At 44.1% G+C, this 22,639-nt stretch overlaps 1 pseudogene; it reads right to left on the reverse strand.

The window, feature by feature from the left end:
- Positions 1-6,036: 6,036 nt before the first annotated feature.
- Positions 6,037-22,639, reverse strand: part of LOC135546537 (CXADR-like membrane protein) — a 99,115-nt pseudogene continuing 82,512 nt past the window's right edge.

The following is a 22,639-nucleotide window of genomic DNA, read 5'->3' on the forward strand; positions in this document are numbered from 1 at the left end:
CACATAGAGTAGAGATATGTGATGTCGGCTTTAAAATCTGTCTCAATCTTGTTGGATATGGATAAGGTGCTCTGGAATTATGGCAATGTTTAAACAAATAGGATCAGCAACAAGCAGTTGTCAGAGTCTGATGTGATATGTAGCCTAAACAATCCCCATTTTATTGCTCTCATATCTACAGTACAGTCACTTCATAGCTCTTTTACTTCAGGAATATGTTCCATAACCCTTGTTTGTCGTGATTTGTTAAGACATTTTGTATGATACCTGTGTTCCCGTGAAAAAATTACAAGTCACCATTTTTCTCTGGATCCGTTTGACATGTATACTTCATCTTGGCAGTTCAATAGATTAACATAGGAAGAAATTCAGAGGGAAAAAGATGAATGTTAGTTGTCACGAACTTGCACAAAGCCCGCAACAAAAAGGGAGACAACGTGGAGATCAGAATAACAAAATATATTTATTCATTGAAGTAAACTAAATACAATTAACAATTGTGTGTAGTCAGTAATGTGAGTGTTTGCATACATAAAGGTGATAATGGGGGAGTGTTGAAAGGTGCCAAAGCAAACAAAATCTAAGAGTCTCCTCAATGAATGGGAAAGAGGTGTATTAATCCTGGGACACATCCCGGCCCAGGTGTGTCCCATGTCGCTGACGACCCTCCCAGCTCCGCCCGCCAACATCCTAATAAGGAAAACAAGAGCAAAGAGAAAGAATACGGCGGACAGAGTGGGAGGGTCGTCACATCCCCCCCATAAAACCGGGGACCAACAAGGACCCCGGAACACAGTACCAGTCACACAAACAAATTCCCCCAGCCCCTGCATCCCAGATTCATAATGGGGTACGTGGTCACACCTCCACTTGCCCTCAGCAACGTTTGCACACAGGAAGCAACCTTTAAGAGGAAAGAAGAAAACGAGACTAGAAGGGGACAGACAGGAGCGACAGAACAGGACAAAACCAAACAAAATACACAATGCTCAGTCACGTAGACATTCAGGAACAGGGCGCACAAGCGAGCTTGTCAGCAACAAGCTCCAACAAAAAGGAAGCCTCAGGGTCCTTCTCATTACATTTTGGCAACATACGTAAGTTTCCAACAATATCAAATGAGTCCGGGGCACGACCGAGAGAGGAGCGACCCCTAGGTAAATCTGGGTCACCTTCCCAGAGCAAACTCCCTTGAGAGCTTTCCTTCCCTAACCAACTGTAGCCACTCGTTGCAACTTGATTTTTGCACCCTCCAAATGCTTTTTAAATGCCAATTCCTTTTCATACTTTACATGATCATGCTCTAGTTGTTACAGAAGCAGTTCTGTTGTTCAAAAGACAGACTACTAGGGCTAACAGATTGGAAGGCCATTGTAATGAAACAGGGAAATGGCGAGTCCTTGGCGGAGGCTGCTCCAAGAATACCACTCTCCGTCAGATTGGCTTTCAATATCAACCTAACAGAATTTGATGTTTGTCACTAATTTCAATCTTGTAGAGTTCAGCAATCTTCAACAGCTGTTCTTTAGTACATATTTCTAACAGTTCCATTGATGGAAAGCAAATAAACTTGTCTACACAAAGACACCATAGTCACTAGTATATACAAAAAAATAATATGTTTGCTCTTCCCCTCTGCTGAGCACACCAGACCACTTGAGAAATGACAATCACACTGGGCACCACAGAAGAGTGATGAGACATATGGAGTTTCCCCAAAACAGACAATAACTCAACCCTAGTCTTCGTGAGGATTTGCGGTGGGTAATTACGCACTGTAGCCTGCTAGAAAGGATATAAAAGAGGTGTATTTATCCTGGGACACACCCGGGCCCAGGTGTGTCCCATGTCTCTGACGACCCTCCCGGCTCCGCCTGCCAACATCCTAATAAGGAAAACAAGAGCAAATTGAAAGAATATGGCAGACAGAGTGGGAGGGTCGTCACCCAGCCAATATAAGGCTGACAGGTCAAGAGATATCTCTGAACCTTACTGCAATAGGCATAAGTGTCACATCCAGGGGCCTGGAGATTAGCAGTTAGGCTGAAGCCTCTGCTACTGCTGTCGCTGGCCATTCTGTCACTGCGAAACTGGGGAACCTGAGGCCTATTGGCAACACAGAGAAAAGTGCTCCCTACTGTAGCTCTCTCAACTAAGTCACCATGAGTCACCAGTATAATACCATTACAATGTCATACAAATGAGAGGCAGCTGCTAGTGAAGGTCAGTTTCACTACTTGTATTTGCCTTGATTGAAGCAAAGAAATGATATGCCGTATAACTTGTCATTGTATATTTTATTTGCAAATGAAATAGTAATAACTCAGAAGTAGTAAAAATATACATTTTTTTACTTGTAATATTTACATGGATTGTTTTCAACAAATAAAGAGAAGCAACTACAAAGAATATGACAGATTATTGAAAAGTAAAGAGTGGTTTACATTTCCCTTAATGATGCAATGCTGAGCTGTCTGTCTGACATCCAGTCAAGGTCGTTACAGACAGAGCCAAACCCCCCAACCCCCAAACCCCCCAACCCCCAACCCTCACCCACGATGAGCACAGCACACAAAGGTGCAAACTACATGGATTTGGAGGAACCAAAATAGAAAACAAATTAAAAGCATCATAAAACTTTCTGTAATATATATTTACAATCATGTTTTTTAGCCAAATACTGGTATACATTTACATCAAAGCAAAGCATTCCCCCTCATCTGCTCCATAGCCTTTGACATGCAGCTCCCTTTGCGTTCCTCCTTTCTGAGATGGACTTCCACCCCTCCCTTTTCAGAATGTCACAACAGATCATGTTCCCGTGCCAGAGGCTGTCCAAATACAGTCTGAGCTTCAATCTGTCATGCTGAACTGCTTATCCCCAAAACTGCTTTAAGAACACAAAAGTATTGGCTACATGAGATTCATAGTCATATAATATAATGTAGGATAATCAGAATCATGAATCATTTCACTTACATTTGAATGATGATAACATTATAGTAGGGCTACTTTAAGACCCATTTTGTCAGTGTTGCAAATCTGGGGGTGGAGAAAAAGCCTAGTTTAAATTCCCGACTGCTCAGACAAAAGCCTATCAGGATTCATTTGGAGAAAACAGAGCAGGTTTGACAGTCCACAAAGCTGGCACAGATGTGGAAAAGTGACACGAGGGCTCATAATCTGGGGAATTTTCCACCTGAGACCTCCAGTTGCTTGAAAGCAAATCAAAAAGTCGGAGGAATTAAAGACAAAGCATCTTATCCTCCACCGAGCTGCTCCTATAGGCAGTGGAGGGAATTTAAATGGAGGAGCCTAGAGCTCTGGCTCGATATCAATCTTGTTTTATGTCCCCCCCTCTCCCACCACTCTCTCACGTTCCCTTGAAAACTGTGAGAGCATTTGTTTTGAGAATGCTAAGACACATAGCACTGTTCATGTGTGTGTGTGTATTGTCTCCTGGGCTATACAATGGTTATTTTTATGCTCCCTTTGGTGGGGAGTGCCATCAGTCAGTCGTAAAGCCCGCCAACCATCCATCAAATGTATTCTGAAGGAACAGAAATAACAAGGCTGACTGTTTCGGCTTTTGGTTCACTATGTACTGTATGTGTGCGTGTCTGTATTTATGTGCATTTGTGTGTCTGTGTGTGTGTGTGTGTGTGTGTGTGTGTGTGTGTGTTTCTATGTGTTTGTGTGTGTGTGTGTGTCTGTGTTTCTGTGTGTTTGTGTGTGTGTGTGTGTGTCTGTGTTTCTGGTTGTGTGTATGATGGGAAGCTGTCAATACACAAAGAGACCTGTGCATGGTTATATTAAAAGACAGCTTTGCCAGGCAGATTGCATGCGAGCGACTTCCAGAGGCCTAGATGAGTATGAATTATGGATGGGCATTGTTATCACTAGAGAAAACAAGATTGCTGCATGTGAAACTGAATTGATTTCAATAATAGACATACAGTTGAAGTCTGAAGTTTACATACACTTAGCTTTTAGTCATTAAAACTTGTTTTTCAACCACTCCACAAATCTATTGTTTACAAACTATAGTTTTGGCAAGTCGGTTAGGACAGCTACTTTGTGCCTGACACGGGTAATTTTTTTTCATTTAGAATTCACTGTATGACAATTCCAGTGGGTCAGAAGTTTTCATACAATAAGTTGGCTGTGCCTTTAAACAGCTTGGAATATTCCAGAAAATTCTATCATGGCTTTAGAGCTTCTGATAGGCTAATTGACTTAATTTGAGTCAATTGGAGGTGTACCTGTGTATGTATTTCAAGGCCTCCATTAAAACTCAGTGCCTCTTTGCTTGACATCATGGGAAAATCAAAAGAAATCAGCAAAGACCTCAGAAAAAACAAGTCTGGTTCAGCCTTGGGAGCAATTTCCAAATGCTTGAAGGTACCACATTCATCTGTACAAACAATTGTATGCAAGTAAAAACACCATGGGACCAGGCAGCCTCCATACTGCTCAGGAAGGAGATGCGTTCTGTGTCCTAGAGATGAATGTACTTTGGTACGAAAAATGCAAATCAATCCCAGAACAACAGCAAAGGACCTTGTGAAGATGCTGGAGGAAACATGTACAAAAGTATCTATAGCCACAGTAAAACGAGTCCTATATCGGCATAACCTGAAAGGCTGCTCAGCTCCAAAACCGCCAGAAAAAAAGCCAGACTAATGGGGACAAAGATCATACTTTTTGGAGAAATGTCCTCTGGTCTGATGAAACAAAAATTGAACAGTTTTGCCATAATGACCATTGTTAAGTTTGGAGGAAAATGGGGAGGCTTGCAAGCCAATGAACACCATCCCAACCGTGAAGCACGGGGGTGGCAGCATCATGTTGTGGGGGTGTTTTGCTGCAGGAGGGACTGGTGCACTTCACAAAATAAATGGCATCATGAGGTCAGAACATTATGGGGATATATTGAAGCAGCATCTCAAGACATCAGTCAAGACGTTAAAGCTTGGTTGCAAATGGATCTTCCAAATGGACAATGACCCCAAGCATACTTCCAAAGTTGTGGCAAAATGGCTTAAGGACAACAAAGTCAAGGTATTGGAGTGGCCACAACAAAGCCCTGACCTCAATCCTGTAGAAAATGTGTGGGCAGAACTGAAAAAGTGTGTGTGAGCAAGGAGGCCTAAAAATCTGACTGTACACCACCTCTGTCAGGAGGAATGGGCCAAAATTCACCAACTTATTGTGGGAAGCTTGTGGAAGGCTACCCAAAACATTTGACCCAAGTTAAACAATATAAAGGCAACGCTACCAAATACTAATTGAGTGTATGTAAACTTCTGACCTACTGGGAATGTGATGAAAGAAATAAAAGCTGAAATAAATAATTCTCTCTACAATTATTCTGACATTTTACATTCTTAAAATAAAGTGGTGATCCTAACTGACCTAAGACAGGGAATTTTTACTCTGATTAAATATCAGGAATTGTGAAAAACTGAGTTTAAATGTATGTAAACTTCCAACTTCAACTGTATACTGCAAGTCACAGAAACTAATATAAACACTGCGTGTCTACACTGCAGTCTTTTCCATTCAGATAGGTTATGTCTAGCTGGTCCCACTATTCTTCTCCCTAGAATGAGCGGCTAACATGAGAATGTGTGGGTGTTGATGTGGCCCTGAAGGCTTGTACCATTGTTTTCAATTTTTGCCTAAAATGACATACCCAAATTCAACTGCCTGTAACTCAGGCCCTGAAGCAAGGATATGCAGATTATTGGTACCATTTCAAAACTTTGAAGTTTGTGGAAATGTGAAAGGAATGTAGGAGAATATTATTTATTATATATATATATTTTTACCTTTATTTTACTAGGCAAGTCAGTTAAGAACAAATTCTTATTTTCAATGACGGCCTAGGAACAGTGGGTGAACAGCCTGTTCAGGGGTAGAATGACAGATTTGTACCTTGTCAGCTCGGGGATTTGAACTTGCAACCTTTCGGTTACCAGTCCAACCCTCTAACCACTAGGCTACCCTGCCACCAACAGATCTGGTGAAAGATAATAAAAAAAAAAAAAAAAAAAAAAAAAAAAAAAAAAAAAAAAAAAAAAAAAAAAAAAAAAAAAAAAAAAAAAAAAAAAAAAAAAAAACGTTTTGTATTTTTTTGTACCATCATTTTTGAAATGCAAGAGAAAGGCCATAATGTATTATTCCAGCCCAGGTGGAATTTAGATTTTGGCCACTAGATGGCACCAGTGTATGTGAACGTTTTGGACTGGTCCAATGAACCATTGCATTCATTTTCATTATGTTGTATCAAGACTGCCCAAATATGCCTAATGTGTTCATTAATAACTTCTAATGTTCAAAACTGTGCACTCTCCTCAAACAATAGAATGGTATTATTTCACTGTAATGGCTACTGTAAACAGTGCTGTTAGATTAACAAAAAACATTTTTTTAAGCTTTCAGACAATATCAGATATGTCTACTTGTTACTTACAACCTCATGCTAATCACATTAACCTACGTTAACTCAACCGACCCGCAGGGGACCCACCGATCCTGAAGAAGATTTATAATGTACATCATTCCCTTGGCATGGAATGTTGTCTCATTATGGAGATGTGCACCCTCTGCATTGTGATTGGGTTACATATGATCTAGTTTACAGCAGAGATTAGTCATAGCAAGATATTCTTCCGGGATACCCTTGTACGCCTTCAGTCTTTGTCCACTACTTTGTATACAAAGCCTACATGCCTCTAGTGCTCTCAGTAGAGTACGTACCAGTGATGAGACCAGAAGGGATAAAAGTAACACAAAAATGAATAAAATAAAAACCATTTATGTCTGTACTATTACATATTGTTCTGTGAGTGATGACATCAAGGGAGTGATGACATCAAGGGAGCTATTAAGTAGCATTGGAATGTGCTTATTGCTGATCCTGCTTGCCAAAAGATTTTCTCTGACCCTCCTCTCTTTTCACACTACAGGGCCAGGAATGTCAGGGACTTCACTGTTAGGGCTGACACCAGGTGACTGGCTTCTACCTCTGTCGTAGTTGTGCAGCATGTAAGGATACCTATTACAAAGTGAGATTATTCAACAGCTCTGCCACTGGAACACAATACACTATCAAACAGTATCCACATGCAGGTCTTCTAACACCATATTCTATTTTAGGCATGAATGAATAATTGTTATTGAAGTGTTTTCTGCAACTATTTGTGTACGATACCCCCAGCTAGTGGTGTCTCTAGCTCCTTACTCTTACAATCCTGTGTTATTTATTTTGAGGAAACGTTCACATTGTACATCGATAAGTAATAATTGATGATTTCTCTCTGTCCGCAATTGTATATAATCTAGATCATGCATTCTATTGTACTAGGTACTACTTTATAGATTTTCTGATCTATTTTCTTGCCCATGTGACATGCAAGTATCATTGAAATAGAAACCAGGTGTGTGCTGAAGATGTCCACTGATGGCCTGAGGAAGAAACATTTGTGTTTTGTTTTCACATTTTATTTATGCACTATGCTATATTCTTTGGACACCATGATGTTTCAATAAACATCTTGATTTTGCATTCAAGCCTAAGTTTTGGATCTTTTCTTTTTTCGACAAGGTACAGGTCTCTATCTCGTCCAGTATTGTTACTTTGACTCCTACGCACCTGCAACAGACCCTTTTCAGTAGTAAGGACCTTAAAAGAGCGCAGATTATATGTATGTGATCAGATACATATAATCCCACAGGTTTGGTTAATGCCCCCATCTCACCGTGTTTTGGCAGTAGATTCCCAAATCTGGATCAACACATAACTCAAACCACATGTGCATTCATGACAAGGACAGAAAAAGAAACCATCAACAGGGATAGGGATTGGAAAGGCAGACTAAATAGTCTACTTCATTCAAACTGCACAGGGCCAGACAGATGTACAACAAAGGGGATGGCTGATGCCAAAGCTTGGCCAATGTACAGAGAATGTACAGAGAAACTATCAAAACAATCAGACAGTAATCGAGTGGCACTCTGTTGTTGTGGATCCAAGGAGAGTACCTACCAGGGGTGGAACCATGCACACTGTACAATAGTCCCTAGAATCATACTCCTTCCTCTATTCAATCAGTATTTTGGGGATTAACTTTATGTCATTTGTGTCTCTCTAACTATGTTTTACTTCCTTCTATTCAGTACCTTACAAAGCATAGAAAATAATCGTAGTGACCATCTTTGTTCAACACACATTCATTGACTTTCTGACAGGTTTTGGTTTCCGTAACATTGCAAAACAGTGGAGGTAAATAAATGAGTAAATAAAGCAACGATGACCCATCCTGGGGATTGGTGGCACTTCCTCAGGCTGAGACACAGCTGTCTGTCACCCTTCACAACCTGAAATTAAATAGATATTAAACCTCCTTTGTCTTAAAGTTATTTTTATTATTCAGTCATGTGTCTCTATTTACTGTACATTAACACCCAATTCATCCATATTTGGGGAGGAGTTTCCGTAACATATGGGATGGTAACGCCAGTCCTCAAGGGCCTGATTGGTGTCACACTTTTGCCCCAGCGCCAGCTAACACACCTGACTCCAATTATCAACTAATCATGGTGTTCAGTTTAGAATTCAATTAGTTTAATCAGCTGTGTTTGCTAGGGATTGGGGAACAGTGCGACAGATCTCTAGACTGGAATTGCCAATCCACAGAGCTGAGAGAGGATGTGGTGAGAAAAATAAAAGTTTCATCAGAACTCTGACTACCATGTTAGTGCTACATCCTATGAATGTGGCTAAAGTTTCTCCTATTGAGAAAAACAAATGAGCTGTTCTCTGAATGGGGTCAGGACCATGGAACATGATGTGTCTCAGATGTCGTCATGGAGTCCGTAAAGCATCACAGAGTCTGGAGCACAGGAGGCTTCTGAGGGGAGGACGGCTCATAATAATGGCTGGAAGGGAGTGCATTTAATAGCATCACACAATGAAACCATGTGTTTGACGTGTTCGATACCATTCCATGTATATCATTCCTGCCATTACTAAGAGCCCGACCCCTCCAAATAAGGTGCCATCGGTCGCCTGTGTTCTGGAGGGTTGATCTAGCGGTTTCTCTCCTCACAGGGCACACAGCATGCTCTCTGTCAGAAAGCCAGGGGTGTGTGGTTGTAGTGGGGGCTGGAAGCTCCGGTGTGTCTGCCTGTTGGGAGTGGCGTGGTTGGATGAGTCAGAGACACCACTAGGCCAAAATAAAGAGGCGTGGTTCTCTCTCAGTATTTCATGCCCTCATCCTCCGTCATGTCGTCAGCTGTGTGTCTCCACCGGCACCTGGTGCAGACTTTGGATCTCTTTTCTCAACCCATTCCTTCCTTCTTCCTTTTTCTCTGCACTCTTCCTGTCCTTTTGGTTTGATAAATAAAAGCTCCACTCTGGGTTTTTCTTACACCTCACCGCACACAGCGCTGTGCTCGCTCATTGCTTCCCATGACTTCAAAGTAGAAAGAAAATTGTAAAAATAAGTTATTTAGCCACGAGACAAACAAAAATGTGTTCTGTCTCAGTTTTTTTGTGTTTGTTGTTTTTTATTCAGTAGGGGGCAAGCATTTCTTATTTTCCCTTTTAAAGTATGCATTCATTAAAAGTTTGGGGGTTTATATTATTGATTATTTTAATTACATCCTTTCACTACTTGCATTTCCTTGTTTAACGGAAGAGTTTGTGTCTTTGAAGGGGTGGATTTTACACATCAACATAGCCAGGATAGACTTTCTTCTCCATCCTACACAGTTTGAAAGGCCTTGGTCTGGGCAGGGACCATGAGAGTGGGGGAGTGGGCCCAGAGATCTGTTTCCTGGAGTTGATGTTGAATTTGGGGGTGCCAGGGGGCTCAGGGGTCTTGTTGGGGGGTACCACCGTTGTGTATGCTGGGGGGGACTGGGGGAAATCAGGGGGCTGTCCATTCTCCTTAAGGGCAGCTATCGCTGGGGGCCGAGGGCGGTGCCCGTGGGGGGCAGTGTTGTGCACCATGGACTGTGTTGAGGAGGCCCCGGAGCGGGAGCTGCCAGAGCGGGACGAGGACAGAGAGTTGGGCTTCACCAGCTTGGCCTTGGGAGCCTCTGCATCCTCCCTGCACAGATACACAAATCAAAAACAAAAACAAACAAGAGCTACTTAGATTTGGCCAGTCATGACCCCAAGCATGCACACAGAGACAAACATAAACTTAGACAAACTCTACGGCCTTTCTGAGGAGAGCCAGTGGAGAAAAAGATCTTACACAATCAGAGAAAAGGGTTTGGTGACGCTCCACTGCACTTGCTGCATTATCATCTGGGTCTGACACAAGTGTCTAAATAAAAATAGTCCAACTCGTCTAGGTCTTAATCCACTACATTACACTGGCACCACGGTCACCGATCCCACTTCAGAAAACTGCCCCATCGCATCCCACCCGCTCAGTGGTTAAACATGACATGTAAAAAGGAAACACCTCCCCGTAGTCTGCATTATTTATCTAAACACCGGCAAATAAACAGCTACACAGCCTCCAAGCAGTGAATTGTTTTCTCTTCTGCTGTAACAAGCTGCGCCATTAGCAGCCTGGAGGCCCCAGTTTACTTTAAATCTCGCTCTGGGAGTCAAACACGGCCTCAATCCGCACTTAGACCCTGCTGCCTGCTTATGGCTGCTCTGGAGAGGAGAGAAGCTCTGGGCACGGGAGCAGAGGGGTGTGAAAAGGATGGCTCTCAGAAACCAATAAATACTACGCTTGACAATGAGAGATTTATTACAGACACACACGCAAGTGCACATACACGCTTCAGTATTTAAAAAGTTAGATAGAAAAAGAGTGAAAGAGGGACAGAAGATAAAGAGATGCAGGAAGAAGAAGAAAATGACTGACCTGATCTCATTGGGAGTCTCCTCCTCCTCATACTTCTTCTTCTCCTTCTTGCGGAAGACGAGCCAGATGATTAGGATGATGAGGAGAACACCAAAGGAGACGCCCACCACGGCACCTGCCAGCACGCCCATCCCTCGAACATCTGTGGATCATCACACATTTTTGACCTCAGAAGGGCAGCGGAAAACTACCATACATGCATCTGTACATACAGTATCCACACGCAAATATTGATGCTTCTCAGGTAAACAATCCCTTTAAAAATAATGATTTAGTCCCGATAGGTAAATCCTGTGAATTTGTGGATGATAGATTTTGCTGGTGTTGTGTGTATTATGTGTTCCCTACAAAGCTATGAATCTAACAAAATGCTATCAAACCATTTCTGTTGCTGTGTTAACTTATAAATCATGTCCCCAACATTTCACCCTGTTGTGACCTTAAAATTCCTGTGCCTTTCTGTAAATCTATTACCGTGACATTGAAACATTACTGTTTGAGCGAAGTCGATGACCAATGGCCACTGTTTTAACGGTACAGTGTTGTGTTACTGAGGCGCAGGGGAGTGGAGCGAGGAAAAAACAATGTCCAGGTGCTGTTGGAAACTACAGTCATCCATCACCATCATAGCATGGTGTGCTGCGGAGCCGGAGAGCAGCTCTCTCTACTCACACTGCATGGTGACCTCGATGATGCAGTTCTCCTCGCCAACGTCATTGCTGGCAGTGCACCTGTAGACACCTGTACTGTCCTTCGTCAGGTTCCGCAGGGTGACGATCTCTGGATTCTTCAGATCTGTAGGAGAGATAGATAGACTGTGATTTAACAACCTGCTCAACTTGGGAAAGCTGATAGGACCGGGGTCTATGGTGCAGTTTGTACATGTATGTCCACTACAATGGTTTCAAGCACTTCTACAGTTAGCATGATCTTGAAGAGCAATTTGATTAACAGCATGTAATCAATCCTTGCAGTGAAGTACTGTACTTCATATCAAAGTCTACTCAGCTCTCATCCACTCCATTCTATGATAATCTAGTACAGACCAGAAGCAAGACAAATGCATTGTGAGGCTGTATTGAGGCTGTATTAAATTGTATTGATGAGTGTTAAGCCTAGTTAGAACTGACTCAGGTCTGTTTTGGGCTAACCATTCCTGTCTGCAATAGTGTGTCAGCTCTGAGGTATCACACTCTGTGGGATGGAGCAAGAGGAGAGGAACTCGCAAATGTTGATCTTGGCCTCTGAGAGATTGGGCGTACTCATGCTCAGAGTGACTCTGGTGATTGAAGACCACCGGGCTCGTAGACCCTGGGGGAATTTAGGGGGAGTTGAAAGAGTTTGTCTGAGACAACGATGGAGATGTACGTGGCTAAGAGTCCCTTAGACATCCCTGTCGTGACAGCCACGTGATATTACCTTTCACCACCACCCATAAATAATGGGCCACGACGGTGCGTTGTATCGCCCAATGAAAACTAATTAGACTGAACAGATGTTGTATCATGGAGGTCATTCATTTCTAGGCTTTCGGCATGGGCACGTGTCATCACTAATGCAAGTTGAGTGGGGAGAATAGGTGGTAAAACTGAAATGCAATGAAAGTGTGTTTTGTGCCTCAAAGGGGTAGATGCGTCTAGGATAGGGATTATCAAATAGATTCAGCCATTTTTCTTCTTGAGTGCATGGTCACGGGGTCATAATTAGTAATAATTTGTAGAATGCATAAATGCATAAAACATAATAATTTCAAACCTTGCTTACATTTGTATACAATCACATATATCTCTGTATTATATCTGTGGGAGTACTTTTGAACAGATTTGCAAAATTAAAATCATTCAGAGCTGATTTGCTGGTGATTTCACAGTCTTTTATGTCCAAATAAAATCAGCCGCGGGAACAAATTAGGCTGCCAGTGGGGGAACACTGGCTGAATTGCCGCTATCAGGAAGTTTTTGTGCTACAATGAATCTCCATTATATTTTGGCGTTTCGGAGGCAGACTGGAATTTAAGTGTTTGGGGATAAAAATGTATTCTGGGAAATACTATCATCAAAATATCACATACTATGTAATGTCCTCTTTAGGGGACCCGTGTTTCACATGCACATGGATGAAGTGGGGTACACCAAGTGTACAATCTACAATCTACTTACCTCTCAGTGCCAGTAGGGGGAGGTTCCCAACACTCTTTCCCTTATCCAGCACCCTCTCCCAATTGTATTTGATAGGGTCTGAGCCGTCACTGGATTTGCAGCTCAGTTTAACATCACTGCCCTCCAGCAGCCTGCCGTCCATCCAGCATCGTGGCTTAGAGGGCTTCACTGTAGAAACAACAGAACAATAGTTATAAAACACTACAAATAACATTATAATACTGTAGCAGCATGTGTAAACAGGAAATAATACTTAAAGATTCTTGAGTGTAACAGTAGCCTGTTTGTTTCTCATGGAAGCCATTGCTGTGATTACAAGTTGTGTCAAAGGCCCCAAACCTAGATCAGTAAGTGACTGTGAGTTGGTTTTGAAAGCCTGCAGACAGAGACAGGTCAGGAGAGAGTGCTGTGCTCCTGAGTTCCTGTGGCGTGGGGGTCACTATATGGCCAGCCCTTCTCGAGCTCTATGGCTGCTTCACAGCAGCTGCTCCAGTCCTCCTTATATCTCTCCATCCATCCCTTAACCCATCCCTCCAACCCTCCACCCCTTCCTCCTTCCATCCCTCCCCTCCCCTCCATCCCTTCCCTCAAAGTCTAACCGACATGGTGAACATGCTGCTCAGTAAGAGATATGATGAAGGGGCTGAGGAGAGTGCATTCTGCAGTACATCTCACAGCTCTGTCAGGGCCAGTTAGACCAATCTATCTGCAGCCGGAGCAGGCAGAGCGAGGACACACACACTGACACAGGGGCCCAGACCCATCCAGCCACCAGCTCCTCTGCCAACCCATTATGTTAACGTCGGGACTGCAAGAGAAAAATGCAAATGTTCATCTCTCAAAATCAAAAGTGTTACTGCAAAGCTGAGGGCAATTAGTAAAAATCTAGATGCTAACTCAATGAAATGTCTTTATGGAGGAGAGGGACAAAAGGTAAAAAGGATTAAGAAACTGTTCCATTAAAGTACCAATAACCACCGGTTTAAATAATCTCCCATGATGTTTTAATAAATTGCATGGGAGAATGATCTCACTTCTCCCGTTGGACTACGTTGTGGTATTGCTGCTCTCCACTTGCCTGTCTGTCCTTCAAAGCTGTTTGTCTATTCAACGATATGCAGAGACACATTTACCACAGAGCCAGTGAAAACTAAGCCATTTAAAACAGATCCGCCAAACCTCTGTGTATTGGGGCAATGAAAAAACTAAACAGAACAAATAAAACAACAATGGGGTTTTTGCCCCTCTAAAGCAGCCCAACTGGCTTTGTCATAATAGTTATGAAAGCTGAATGACGGCTCAGAACTCTGTATGGTGTTTAATAATTATAAACAGATAACAAATATTCAATCATCATAAAGAGCTTGTCTGCAGTATATTTGATGACAGAAAACGTATTTTCATATCATGGTAGCAAAATCATTTCTAATGTTTAACAACTAAATTCTGCATCATCTGTTTCAAGCTGACAAGAGGTCAATCCCCAATGCCAGCCATTTTTTGACATATATTAGATTATGTTACTTCTATGTGCCTCAGCAACCATACATCTGAGACCCTCGCAATGGAGAAACAAGGCCAAACAAAAAAATCTAAATCGAATCACTCCATCTGAATCAAATTGAATCATTTGATCAGTCAGCATGAGAGAGGAAATGTGCCTGCTAATTCCCTATTGATTAGCGTGTGTGAGAGACAGAGCTGGAGAGCAGACTCACCCAGCACTATGAGGTTGACTTGGCTCCAGTGGTACTTTCCCCCCATCTTGACCTTGCAGTAGTACTCCCCAGAGTCGGTCAGCTGTAAGTCACTGAGGAGCAGGGAGGCATCTCCTTTCAGGTAGTCCCCAGCGAAAGACAGACGACTGGTCCCGCTGGTCACCTCGTTGGTGTAAACCTGGCCCCCGAAAAACGTGATGATCTGGGTTGGGGAGAGAGACAATGAGACACACAGAGAGCTGTATGCAGAGAGATATGTAAAGGCATCAGCTCTGTATGTGGATTTAGACATACATGGACACTGCTTGCTCATAAAGACACATACACCTACAGTACAGACATGTACCCTCTATTTGTCTTTCACTCTCTCTACCTTGTAAAAACACACACACAACGGCATCAAACACAGCTGTCACAGCAGCCTATTACTCAGGGCAAGTGAGAGCCTGCAGATGGGGACTGCTAAACGCTGGTGCCACAGCACATCAGTGCCATCGGAGCTGGGTTTACCTGCTGCGCTCGCAGGTGACGTCTGCCCATTTACACACACACACACACACACACACACACACACACACACACACACACACACACACACACACACACACACACACACACACACACACACACACACACACACACACACACACACACACACACACACACACACACACACACACACACACACACAAGTTACTGTGCATTTGCCTATGGGCACACTCCTGCTGTGTTCATCCATTTTGGATGCAGAGTGTACAGTATTTGCAGGTGTGTATGTGTTTGTGCTTGTGGCTCTGAACATATGTTTATGAGAGGTGGAGTGAGTGGTCTGTCTAATGTGCAATTGAATTCAATACAGCATCCAACATCAGAGTTCTTAATGTTCCCCTTGTCTGTGGACGGCCTCAGGATGGGCCTATGGGTGTGTAGCACCATTAGCATACGCATCCCCAGGTCAGCGCCAGTGAACCCTGCCCTTGCTCGGGATTTCTCTCCCTTCTGTGCTCATGACACATGTAGCCTGTACACTCGGCAACAGAGGCTAAATGTTGACAAGCTGCTCTTTTCCATTTCAACACGACCTTCCAGCTGAAATAAAATAATGATTTATTAATTCCGCTACAGGCACAGTCTGGTTTCTAATAAAATGTTCAGACGTTTCATTTTAATTAATGGTGCCTTCAATGTTATCTCCCCGTTAAATATGCAATGCAATGTGCCAGCCTCTTCAGAGGTATCAAAGACATTTGTTTTCCCCTTTCTTCCCTTCTCCCCTCCTCCCTTCTCCCTTCTCTCCCTCCTCCCTTCCCTTGTGGAACCAAATCTCTCATTGCTAATCAACAGATCAGTGTGTAAATGAATGACTTTCAAATACATTAGAAATCTCTTTCATCTGATAAGGCCTGTTGAGATTTCACGGTATTACTGTTATCAGATGTTAGTTTTTTCTTAATGAAATGTACTAAATCAAAACAGAAACTGAAACTTTAACATCTTCTGAGAGCTAGAAGACAAGTAATTACATTAGGACTGTTTTTAGACTCGGGTAGATGATAAAAGGTGGGTGATAGGATGGATCCATTTTTATTATAGTAAGAGCTGGCAGTATTGATGTTGTCTAATTCATATCTCAGGGACTGGAATATACTATTTTCACAGCTGTTGTGATGTACAGGCTTCTCTGGTCTAATGTACAGGCTTTATTTAGTAACTGTGTCTCAGGATGACATTCAGCCACAGTAATTTGCTTACTACTGTATCTCAGTCGATATCGTTTCACTTCAGGGAATCTGAAAAAGCCTACAGTATATTCAGAATGTATTCAGACCCCTTCACTTTTTCAACATTTTGCTACATTCCAGCCTTATTCTAAAATGTTTTAAATAAAACATTTTCCTCATCAATCTACAAACAATATACATACAAATTTATAAAAAACTAAAATGCATAAAACTTATTTACTTCAGTATTCGGACCCTTTGCTATGAGCCTCGAAATTGAGCTCAGATGCATGCTGTTTCCTTTGATCGTCCTTGAGATATTTCTTCAACTTGACTGGAGTCCACCTGAGTTCAATTAAATTGATTGGACATGATTTGGAAAGGCACACACCTGTCTATATAAGGTCCCACAGTTGATAGTGCATGTCAGAGCAAAAATCAAGCCATGAGGTCGAAGGAATTGTCCGTAGAGCTCCGAGACAGGTTTGTTTCTAGGCACAGATCTGGGGAAGGGTACCAAAAAATGTATGTAGCAATGAAGGTCCCCAAGAACACAGTGGCCTCCATCATTCTGAAATGGAAGACGTTTGGAACCACCAAGGCTCTTCATAGAGCTGCCTGGCTGGCCAAACTGAGCAATTGGGATTGAAGGACCTTGGTCAGGGATGTGACCAAGAACCTGATGGTCACTCTAACAGAGCTCCAGAGTTCCTCTGTGGAGATGGCAGAACCCTCCAGAATGACAACCATCTCTGCAACACTCCACCAATCAGGCCTTTATGGTAGATTGGCCAGATGGAAGCCACTCCTCTGTAAAAGGCACATGACAGCCCACTTGGAGTTTGCCAAAAGGCACCTAAAGGACACTCAGACCATGAGAAACAAGATTCTCTGGTCTGATGAAACCAAGATTGAACCCTTTGGCCTGAATGCCAAGCGTCATGTCTGGAGGAAACCAGGCACCGCTCATTCCCTGGCCTATACCATCCCTACGGTGAAGCATGGTGGTGGCAGCATCATACTGTGGGGATTTTTTTCATCAGCAGGGACTGGGAGACTAGTCAGGATGGAGTGAAAGATGAACGGAGCAAAGTACAGAGAGATCCTTGATGAAAACATGCTCTAGAGCACTAAGGACCTCATACGGGGGTGAAGGTTCACCTTCCAACAGTACAATGACCCTAAGCACAGAGCTAAGACAACTCAGGAGTGACTTTGGGACAAGTCTCTGAATGTCCTTGAGTGGCCTAGCCAAAGCCTGGACTTGAACCCGATCTAACATCTCTGGAGAGACCTGAAAATACTTGTGCAGCAACGCTCCCCATCCATCCTGACAGGGCTTGAGAGGATCTGCAGAGAATAATGGGACAAACTTCCCAAATACAGGTGTGCCAAGCTTGCAGTGTCATACCCAAGAAGACTTGAGGCTGTAATCGATGCCAAAGGTGCTTCAACAAAGTACTGAGTAAAGGGTTTAAACCTATGTAAATGTGATATTTATTTTTTACATTTGCAAACATTTCTTAAAACCTTTTTTTTTTGCTTTGTCATTATGAGTTATTGTGTGTAGATTGATGAGGAGAAAAGCACGTTTAAATCCATTTTAGAATAAGGCTGTAACGTAACAAACTGTGCGAGAGTAAGAGTAAACTGTAGGAAGTAGAAAAGGGCTGAGATGGGAAGAAAACAAATTGGAGGAACATTGTGTTGTATTAGTGTGCCTTTGAAAAAGCTTTAAAATAAATCAGATTGGTTGCAACAAAGAGATTGCGGGTGAGGGGGGGTATAGAAAAAGAGAGAGAAGAGAGAGAAAGAAGGAAATAAAGAGAGAAAATGACAATGAAAGAGGCACGAGAGAGAGAGCAGCTTCCTCACCACTCTCTGCTTGGAGTTGGGCTTCTGCAGTAGCCACTCGATGTCAAGCAACTGCACATTGGATTGCCAGAACTGATGGTGGCACGGCAGGGTGGTGTTGTCTCCGACGACTCTCTTCATGTCTGTCTGGGCGCCGGCCGTCAGCAGGCTCAGCAGCACTAGGGAGAGAGAGCGAGAGAGCGAGAGAGAGAGAGAGAGAGACAGAGAGACAGAGAGAGAGAGAGAGAGAGCAAAGACACTGTCAGACAACTAGAACCAGATACACCACCAGACAGCAGCCACAGGCAGAAAATATCTGGAGTAAAAAACCTAGTGAGATAGGAAACCCCATCAGAATTACTAGGACATAACACATAATAGAAACAGAATCAAATAAACAAAACCAGCGAAACCACAATGAGACAAAGACTATAACTAGAGTCAATTTCTCCCAAGCTCACCTAGCTGTCAGGTTGTTTGCTGTACGACAGGGTCTGAGTTGCACTAGGCTCCGTCAGCTGTGTATGTGGGCTTGTGGCTTGGACCCTGGCCACTGGCCAGACTGTCAGGGCATGCTATGCAGTGGGCATCGCAGGGTTAATTTATTGGAGGATGCTGGACAGCCCTGCTGGGTTGAGGGGAATTAGACAGAGGCGTCAGGGGGATTTAAAGAGGGATGGAGCTCGTGGGGGCCGTTGGGTGATCAAGGGGACATACGACTCCCTTCCACTGGTAGACCCAGCACAGGGAAAACAATGCACATGCTCCACAGCCCCCATGACGCCTCTGGCTTACTCGCTCAAATGCGCTAGATATTTGTGGTGCTTCAGCATTAACCTAACGCACATTTCATTTAGCCACTGCAGAGAGCCAGCTAAGAGCCTGGCTTCAAAGTGCTCTAAATAAAGTTATCAAACGCTTGTTCGGCTGCAGTATGTCCTGGTCATGTAAATATACTCGTTTTTATTACTCAGTGGTGTGTCGCTGATTAGGTGCTGAGTGGTTCAATAAATCACTAAATATACAATGTGGTATAATGGGGCTTGAGAGATTAAACAGACAGCGACTCATTAAAAGAATGCCTTTGTGCCCTATCACCCTCGATCACATGTTGTAAATGCACCAGCCGGAGGCACATTTCTTCTTATACAGTGGCCAGCCTCTCAGGAACAGTACACGTAAGAGCGGTCAGAGTCAATGAGATTGATCGCTCGTCTGCCTCATAAAATAGGTGACTTGGTGTAGGGATGAGGTAAAGAGGGAGACATCTTAAATGTTCTGTCACTTTTACCCTGCCTTCATGTACATATCTACCTGAAATACCTGGTACCTCTCCCTGTGTGTCGCTCCAAATTGATCTGATACTGGTACTCCCTGTGTGTAGCTCCACATTGGTCTGATACTGGTACTCCCTGTGTGTCGCTCCACATTGATCTGATACTTGTACTCCCTGTGTGTAGCTCCACATTGATCTGATACTGGTACTCCCTGGATGTAGGTCCACATTGATCTGATACTGGTACTCCCTGGATGTAGCTCCACATTGATCTGATACTGGTACTCCCTGGATGTAGCTCCACATTGATCTGATACTGGTACTCCCTGGATGTAGCTCCACATTGATCTGATACTGGTACTCCCTGTGTCTAGCTCCACATTGATCTGATTATGGTACTCCCTGGATGTAGCTCCACCTTGATCTGATACGGGTACTCCCTGTGTGTAGCTCCACATTGATCTGATACTGGTACTCCCTGGATGTAGCTTCACATTGATCTGATACTGGTACTCCCTGGATGTAGCTCCACATTGATCTGATACTGGTACTCCCTGGATGTAGCTCCACATTGATCTGATACTGGTACTCCCTGGATGTAGCTCCACATTGATCTGATACTGGTACTCCCTGTGTGTAGCTCCATATTGATCTGATACTGGTACTCCCTGTGTGTAGCTCCACATTGATCTGATACTTGTACTCCCTGTGTGTAGCTCCACATTGATCTGATACTGGTACTCCCTGGATGTAGGTCCACATTGATCTGATACTGGTACTCCCTGGATGTAGCTCCACATTGATCTGATACTGGTACTCCCTGGATGTAGCTCCACATTGATCTGATACTGGTACTCCCTGGATGTAGCTCCACATTGATCTGATACTGGTACTCCCTGTGTCTAGCTCCACATTGATCTGATTATGGTACTCCCTGGATGTAGCTCCACCTTGATCTGATACGGGTACTCCCTGTGTGTAGCTCCACATTGATCTGATACTGGTACTCCCTGGATGTAGCTCCACATTGATCTGATACTGGTACTCCCTGGATGTAGCTCCACATTGATCTGATACTGGTACTCCCTGGATGTAGCTCCACATTGATCTGATACTGGTACTCCCTGGATGTAGCTCCACATTGATCTGATACTGGTACTCCCTGTGTGTAGCTCCACATTGATCTGATACTGGTACTCCCTGTGTGTAGCTCCATATTGATCTGATACTGGTACTCCCTGTGTGTAGCTCCACATTGATCTGATACTGGTACTCCCTGGATGTAGCTCCACATTGATCTGATACTGGTACTCCCTAGATGTAGCTCCATTCTCGTGCATTTTACTGCCCGTGTTTCTATTTAAATGTTGTATTATTATTTTTCATCTCTGCCTCGTTGGGATAGGCTGATAAGCAAGCATTTCATGGTAAAGTTGTAGTCGTCAACTATGGCAAATATATTTTATTTGGTACATGGAGGGAGGTATCATACCTGCTCTGACCTCTTTCTCCCCTCTCTCTCCAGATGAAATCTCGCTTCTTGTGACGGCCGGCCGCCCAACAACCTGCCCGCTTGACCCTATCCCCTCCTCTCTTCTCCAGACCATTTCCGGAGACCTTCTCCCTTACCTCACCTCGCTCATCAACTCATCCCTGACCGCTGGCTACGTCCCTTCCGTCTTCAAGAGAGCGAGAGTTGCACCCCTTCTGAAAAAACCTACACTCGATCCCTCCGATGTCAACAACTACAGACCAGTATCCCTTCTTTCTTTTCTCTCCAAAACTCTTGAACGTGCCGTCCTTGGCCAGCTCTCCCGCTATCTCTCTCAGAATGACCTTCTTGATCCAAATCAGTCAGGTTTCAAGACTAGTCATTCAACTGAGACTGCTCTTCTCTGTATCACGGAGGCGCTCCGCACTGCTAAAGCTAACTCTCTCTCCTCTGCTCTCATCCTTCTAGACCTATCGGCTGCCTTCGATACTGTGAACCATCAGATCCTCCTCTCCACCCTCTCCGAGTTGGGCATCTCCGGCGCGGCCCACGCTTGGATTGCGTCCTACCTGACAGGTCGCTCCTACCAGGTGGCGTGGCGAGAATCTGTCTCCTCGCCACGCGCTCTCACCACTGGTGTCCCCCAGGGCTCTGTTCTAGGCCCTCTCCTATTCTCGCTATACACCAAGTCACTTGGCTCTGTCATAACCTCACATGGTCTCTCCTATCATTGCTATGCAGACGACACACAATTAATCTTCTCCTTTCCCCTTCTGATGACCAGGTGGCGAATCGCATCTCTGCATGTCTGGCAGACATATCAGTGTGGATGACGGATCACCACCTCAAGCTGAACCTCGGCAAGACGGAGCTGCTCTTCCTCCCGGGGAAGGACTGCCTGTTCCATGATCTCGCCATCACGGTTGACAACTCCATTGTGTCCTCCACCCAGAGCGCTAAGAACCTTGGCGTGATCCTGGACAACACCCTGTCGTTCTCAACCAACATCATGGCGGTGGCCCGTTCCTGTAGGTTCATGCTCTACAACATCCGCAGAGTACGACCCTGCCTCACACAGGAAGCGGCGCAGGTCCTAATCCAGGCACTTGTCATCTCCCGTCTGGATTACTGCAACTCGCTGTTGGCTGGGCTCCCTGCCTGTGCCATTAAACCCCTACAACTCATCCAGAACGCCGCAGCCCGTCTGGTGTTCAACCTTCCCAAGTTCTCTCACGTCACCCCGCTCCTCCGCTCTCTCCACTGGCTTCCAGTTGAAGCTCGCATCCGCTACAAGACCATGGTGCTTGCCTACGGAGCTGTGAGGGGAACGGCACCGCAGTACCTCCAGGCTCTGATCAGGCCCTACACCCAAGCAAGGGCACTGCGTTCATCCACCTCTGGCCTGCTCGCCTCCCTACCATTGAGGAAGTACAGTTCCCGCTCAGCCCAGTCAAAACTGTTCGCTGCTCTGGCCCCCAATGGTGGAACAAACTCCCTCACGACGCCAGGACAGCGGAGTCAATC

Source organism: Oncorhynchus masou, chromosome 9, assembly GCF_036934945.1.
Source record: "Oncorhynchus masou masou isolate Uvic2021 chromosome 9, UVic_Omas_1.1, whole genome shotgun sequence".
Lineage (NCBI taxonomy): Eukaryota > Metazoa > Chordata > Actinopteri > Salmoniformes > Salmonidae > Oncorhynchus > Oncorhynchus masou.